Source organism: Hyaena hyaena, unplaced genomic scaffold (genome assembly GCF_003009895.1).
Source record: "Hyaena hyaena isolate Hyena2069 unplaced genomic scaffold, ASM300989v1 scaffold_480, whole genome shotgun sequence".
NCBI classification, from domain to species: domain Eukaryota; kingdom Metazoa; phylum Chordata; class Mammalia; order Carnivora; family Hyaenidae; genus Hyaena; species Hyaena hyaena.
Genome location: NW_024081108.1, coordinates 535,948 through 543,220, shown reverse-complemented (window position 1 = coordinate 543,220; position 7,273 = coordinate 535,948).

Sequence of the window (7,273 nt, the reverse complement as noted above, 5' to 3'; positions counted from 1 at the left end):
CAGGCTCCAGGCTCTGAGCTGGCAGTCAGCACAGAGCCCGACGCGGGGCCCGAACCCACGAACCGCGAGATCATGACCTAAGCGAAAGTCGGACGCTTAACCGACTAAGCCACCCAGGCGCCCCTATAATCCTATGTTTTTAAACCATTGGATAAGTATGGGTAGATTTTGCTTCCTTTTCATCTCTAAATTTTGAATTTAAGTCAGTCCTTAAAGAGTTCATTAGCAGAATATAAGCTTAGAGAAAGATGAGGTCTCAGTTTACAGGTTCTTTACTGAGTCTACTCACCTCATTGGATATTCCACATTTCATAATACTGAGAATATTGTGCCAAAGTAAAAAAAAAAAAAAAAAAAGAAATAGGTGACTTCAGAACACCAAGAGAACTGGTGGTTGAGTACAATGCCATAGAGGGAAAGAAAGTTCAAGCAAGACACAAGCATGTTGAGTCTCATTCTACCTTAAAAGACCTCAGTCTGTGGCTGTTTTGTCTTCGGTGGGGCAATTCACTTTGTCTCTGATTGATTTTCAATTCTTCTTTGTAAAAACTGTGAATTATGTTTCTCAAGGGAAGAAACCATGAACTGCCTTTCAGATTTAAGGAATATATTTTTCATGGTGCTTGGTTCTGATAGAGGCACTTAGCTCTACTTCCTAAAATTGTCTCACTCTCTACCTGCATATACACATCTTCATCCACTTGGTAAAGAAATCCTCTAACTCTTCGAACAGTTCCTTCCTCTGATCCTGAACTGGCCTAAGGCAAAACTGGGAAGTAATTGAAATTAGTTTTGATGCTCTTGGGATTATTTATGTGTCAGAAACTCTCATGTAATACTAACCTCTAATACTAACCACATGAGTTAGGTATTTTACAACTAAGGAAATGGAAAAACAAAAATAGTTTGATTAATTTGCCCACTGTCACATGACCAAGAAAAGGTAGAGCCAGAATCTGAACCTGGTCTGTTTGATTTCAGAGTCCACACCCCTTCCATTTCATCATACTGCCTAATGTCAACCTCTTTCATTACCCCTAACTTCACCTCCACTATGAAACCACAGAAAGAAACACCTATATCTTATCTCACCTACTTCTCTATACTGGCAAAGTTACCTGTCTGGTATAGTTTCTATCTAGGAATAGTTTCCAGAGTTAACTGAAGCTAATCTAGGAATCTATCCCCAAGGCTTATAACCATCGTTTCCTCTTGTGAAACATCTATAATCATTTTGAGAGTGGCCTTTTTTCCCCTAAGTTTATTTATTTATTTTGAGAGAGATAGAGTGTGAACTAGGAAGGGGCAGACAAAGGGGGAAAATCTCAAGTAGGCTTCTTGCTGTCAGCACAGAGCCTGATGTGGGTCTCGAATTCACAAAACTGTGAGATCATGACCTGAGCTGAAATCAAGAGTCGATGCTCAATCAAGTGAGCCACCCAGGTGCCCCTTGAGAGTGGCCTTTTAAATAAAAATAAAGTAATTCAAAAGAGGAGTTTTGATTAGATTATCCTTTTTCCTCCATATACTTATGTGTAGCTCAAGTCACCAGTGACTGCCCATTTTCTCTACTCTTTGGAATTTTCCAAATATAGTCTTCATCATTTCCTTCTCAGGGGTCCTCTTCTGTATACTTTAAACATCACGTAAAGACTTCCTTAAGGAGACATAATCCTAATTTAATCTCATCCAACTCTGATTAAGCAATTCTTAGTGCTTACAAAGATTCTATCATAAAAACTGGCTCATTCAGACTTTGTAATAGAAAAGCCTCTTAACCAGCATGTCTATTTACCTACAGTTTACTAATAATTACAGCAATGATCCTGAGGGGCTTCAAGATTCTGAAGTATTAATGTATATAGTTTGCTTAATGTATTTGTTTCCAATAGCTGCTGTAACAAATTACTACAGAATTATTGACTCAAAACAACACAGATTTATTATGTTATAGTTCTGAATATCAGAAGTCTAAAATGGAGCTCACTAGGCTAAAATCCAGGTATCAACAGGGCTGCATTCCTTTCTGGAGGCTCTAAAGAAAGATCTGTTTCTTTGCCTTTGTAGCTTCTAGAGTCTGCCCACATTCCTTGGCTTGTGTGCTCCTTCCAGCCAGCAATTACATCTTCTCCTCCTTTCCTGACTCTTTCTTTTCCTTGCAAGGACTCTTATGATTATACTGGGTCCCATTAGGACATCTCCTAATCCTTAATTCAGTCACATGTGCAAAGTCCCTTTTGCCATGTAAAATCATACATCCACAGGTTCTAGGGACTTAGATATGCACATTTTGGTGGTTGAGTGGGGCATTATTCCACTTACCTGACTACTTAATATTAAACTAGTTGATAGTTGTAATAGTAGTTGTAATAATAGTTATAAACTATTAACTATTGTCACAGCAAGTGTATGAAAATTAGTAAAAACCTATATGTATAGACAAAACATGTGATATTATATATGTGAGTATCTTTGATAATGTACTAACTAGTTCTCTAATCATGCTGGAAAACACTTTCTGACTTTTTACTATATATGTATGCTTTCATCATTTCATGGATTTTTGTCTTTCCCAATCTACTATACAGATCCACTTTTTTAATGTTTTTCTTTCTTTCCTAGAACCTAGTAATTGTTCAATATGTGTAAGCTCTCAGTAAACATCATTAATTGACTCCTGTATTCTTGACATAATCATCTCTCTAAGGCATTTGCACTTTTTGAAATCCAATTTTTATGACAAACAAACCTATTCCCAGTTTTCTGGGAACGAAACAATTATAGGAATATGAAAAAATTCACATGGAAATCTACTGGAATTAACACTTTGGAATTATCAGGTCATCAAGTCAGATATTAATTCCAAGTTACTATTTTCACATAGTCATTCATTTATTCAACAGTTATTACTAGCCTACTGTGAGCTGAAACTTGGGGATATAGTGGTTAACAATGAAGACTTGTTTCCTCATTGAATCCATTTGAGTGAGAAGGACAAACAAGTAACTAAATAAACAAACAAAACATAAACATATGATGAGTAAGGGGAGAGATAGGAGCTATAACAGACAACAATGGCAGTGAGGAAGGAACTTTATGTAACATTGTGTGGGAAGGCCACTCTTGGAACCAGATAATCACTCTGAGACCTGCAGACAAGAAGCAGATCATGCAAAAAAACAGAGTAGGAGCGGGGGAGCTGGAAGTGCAAAGATCCTGAGGCAGGAAAATTGTGACTGCTTTAGGAAATGAAAAAAGACCAGAATGATTGAAGCATACTAAGTAGGAGAGAAAAACAGAAAATGAAGTTGCAGAGATCGTGAAAAGTCAAATATTGCCGAATTTGATGTCTTAATAGGTACCAATAAATAAAATTCTGTTATCCCAGAATTTAAAACCAAGTGAGATACAGGACTCAGGAGTCAGATTAGATGGAGGTCGAACTAGCAGCTATATTACAGATACTGCTGATGGGCAAGTAGAGCCAAATGGGCATACTGGCATTCCTCCCCTGCCATGGCCCTGAACAAACCAACTTTCCTGTTATCTCAAACAGAGCTGAACTGTGGGTTTTCCCTCCAGGGGCAAGCTATTTACTAAAGGACAGAAGAGAATTAAACCATTCTGAAGGAAAGGACCCAAGAACTCTCTGGCCACTCATTCTCAGTTCCCTTTCCCCAATTCATCAGTGAGATAATTCTCTCAAGGGAAGGAAGGCTTGGGAAGGAAAAGAGTGAAGGGGGCAGTTGCTGAAAGAAAACAGGAGTATTTTCATAATTTTCTTCCTTCAGAGGGAAGTTTCTCTCCTTTCTATGGAATGTGTGGACTGGAGGGGAAGGATAAATATTACCATGAGAATCCCATCAGATGGGTCTTATAGGTCATGTTACAGAGTTTAAATTTTATTTTAAGCACAGTTTATAATTTGGAAAGATCGCCTTGGCCGCTATGAAAAAAGAAGAGCTGATAGTGAGAGATGATGTGGCTTGCACAAGGCTGGCTGTAGTGAAGAAGAAGAAGAAGAAGAGTAAAATAAAAGGATTACAGGTATGGAGGTAGAAAGGCTGCACTTATTGAATTAGATTTAGGTGAGAGAGTCAAGGAGGAATTACGTGTAAGTAATTAAGGCTAATTAAGGCTGAGATTTCTGGTTTAAGTGACTGGATGGATGGTGATGCCTTGTATTCAAATGGGGAAAACTGAGAGAGAAACAAGGCAGCAAGAAAATCGTATTTATTGATAAGGTTTGGCAATGAGAAGATTATGGGTAATTCTGTAAGCATAGTTTTTGGGAATACTGGGAAATGAAGCCAGATATAATTTTTTAATCATTATTTATTTTTGAAAGGGAGAGTGCAAATGGGGGAGGGACAGAGAGAGAGGGAGACACAGAATCCAAAGCTGGCTCCAGGCTCTGAGCTGCCAGCACAGAACTAGAGGTGGGGCCTGAACCCATGAACCATGAGATCGTGAGCCAAAGTTGGACTGAGCCACCTAGGTGGCCCAAGGTGAAGCCAGATTTAGAGTTTGAAGAATGGCTAGTAGTTGATTGCTTGTGTGCGTTTTTAACAGAAGTTCTATGGAAGTAAGCAGGTAAATGGCATAATAAGAGAGTTATGGGATTTGGGGCACCTAGGTGGCTCAGTTGTCTAAGCATCTAACTTTGGTTGGGGTCATGATCTTGCAGTTCATGAGTTCGAGCCCCACAAAGGGCTCTCTGTTGTCAGCGTGGAACCTCTTCAGAACCTCTATCTCTCACTCTGTCCCTCCCCAACTTGGACACAAATGCATGCATGCACTCTTATCAAAAATAAATATTTAAAAAACTGTTTTGGGGTGCCTGGGTGGCTCAGTCGGTTAAGAGCCTGGCTTCAGCTCAGGTCATGATCTCACTGTTAGTGAGTTCAAGCCCGATGTCAGGCTTTGTGCTGACAGCTCCTCCCTCACTCATGCTCTGTCTCTGTCTCTCAAAAATAAACATAAAAAAAAAAACTTTTAAAGGGAGATATGGGATTTAAAAATATTTTTTAAATGTCCAACTTCAGCTCAAGTTCATGATCTCAAGATTTGTGAGTTCAAGCCCTGCATCCGGCTCTGTGCTGACAGCTCAGAGCCTGGAGCCTGCTTCAGATTCTGTGTCTCCCTCTCTCTCTGCCTCTCCCCCACTTGTGCTCACTCTCTCAACTAAATAAGCATTAAAAAATAAAAATATATTCTGTTTTTACACTGAAGTGGATGGTCTCTCAGTGACGCAAAGTAGACAGAATAATTGGAGGTACAAAACCTTTGGAAAGGCAAGAAGGGATGGGACCCAGGGCTCTTAGTGGGCTGATGAGCCTAAGAGACAGACACCGAAAGTCAATCTCTGTAACAGGATTGAAGATACAGATACAGGTACATTGGTAGACTTGATGTCAGGAAGATGCGGAGTCTCCATTGAATAACTTCTATTTTATTTATGAAGCATGAGGGGACATTATTAATGGAGAGTAAGGGGAGGGGCAGGGAAAATAGAAGATTTGAGGTGAGAAGAGACGGCATAAAGTAGTTGTGTCCAAAATTATGAATGCAAACCTAATGCAGAAACTAATTAGTATTGTGGGCAGTGATGAACATCTATGTGAGGTTTGTAATTATCAATGAAAAAGTGTCAGTCTGATTGTGTTATTTTCTTCAACATGTCATTGTCTAGTAGAGACTCTGATGTGGCCAAATAATTTTTGGTGCAGTTAATACCACATGTGAGGATGAGATACTTGAAATTTATGTTTCAGAGGTGGTTCAGTTTGTAAATTCTAGGGTATGACCATGGGAACAGGTGGCCAAAGAGAAGGAGAGGAAATCTTAAGAAGTCAAGGAACCAAGAGGAAGGTTATAGGTGATTCATTCACATGGATGTTGAAATTATGGAGCACAATGACAAAAGTAGGAATCAGAGTGTGAGCAAGGGATTAGGTTGTCTTTGAGTAAAAGGAGTGGCCAAGAGATCAGCAGATGGCAGCAGCATGATTTAGGAGGGATATAGCCAGATGGCATGAGCTTCAAGAGAGCAGAGGTCTCTGCAGGAGGACAGTGGGGAGCAAGGACAATACCTACTCAATTTATTGGCCCTGCCATAGGTGGGTGTGAGGGGAAAAGCAGCTGTCACTTGAGAGGACTGCAGGGTAAAATGTCCTCAACTAGAAGGTCAGTTTTCAGTCAAAAGATGGAAAGGGAGTTTCCTAGAAGATTAAGAATGAAATAGAGGATTTTGTTATCAATGCTGCCTGATAAATCATGCCACAATTCAGTGGCTTAAAGTAATAATTTTATTATCTCTTGAGATACCATAGGTTGACTGGGCCCAGCTGGGTGATTCTTCCAATTTGCATAATGTCAGAGGGGTTGAGGTCACCTAGGATTTAATTTGGCTGGAAAATCCAAGTTGCTTCATTCACATGTCTGGTGTCTTAGTGGAGATGACTGGAAAGCTGGGCTCAGCTAGGACAGTTAGGTACCTCTCTCTCCCTAGAGTCTCAGGGTCTCTCTCTCTCCACATGAACTTTCCAGCAGTGTTGCTGGACTTCTAACGTGGCAGCTCAGAGCTCCCGAAAGCACAAGTGGAAGCTCACAGAACTTCTTGAGGCTTAGATCCAGAACTGGCATGGTACCACTTCTGCCATACTTCTGTTGATTAAAGTGAGTTACAGAGCCAATCCAGATTCCAGGGAGGAAACTCACAATATTGTCAATACCAGGAGATTGATCATTGGGAGCCATCTAAGGAGATTAACCATGGTAAGATGTTTATTGATCCAGACTCAGGTTTTTTAGAGGGCAGAGTAGAAAGATTGAGATAGGAGTGTGTTCAGTCACATTAGAAGATTGAAAAGCAGTATAGAAATGGAACAACAGGCTGTAATGGATAATAAAGGTACTTGTACCTCCAAAGATGGGTGAAGTAAACAGGAATTTGAGGCATCATGGGATTGGTTCTACTAAAGCAGTGATCTCCAGATTTCTTCTTAGATTTTGCACTCCTGACTAAAATTGTTTAAACATTCCTCATACATTATAATTATATAATTATTAATTATATATTTAACAATGTTCTACTGTAATATGTACTTTATTTTTTTAATGTCTATTTATTTTTGAGAGACAGAGTGTGAATGGGGGAGGGGCAGAAAGAAAGGGAGACACAGAATCTGAAGCAGGCTCCAGGCTCTGAGCTGTCAGCACAGAGCCTGATGCAGGGCTTGAACTCATGAACTGTGAGATCATAACCTGAGCT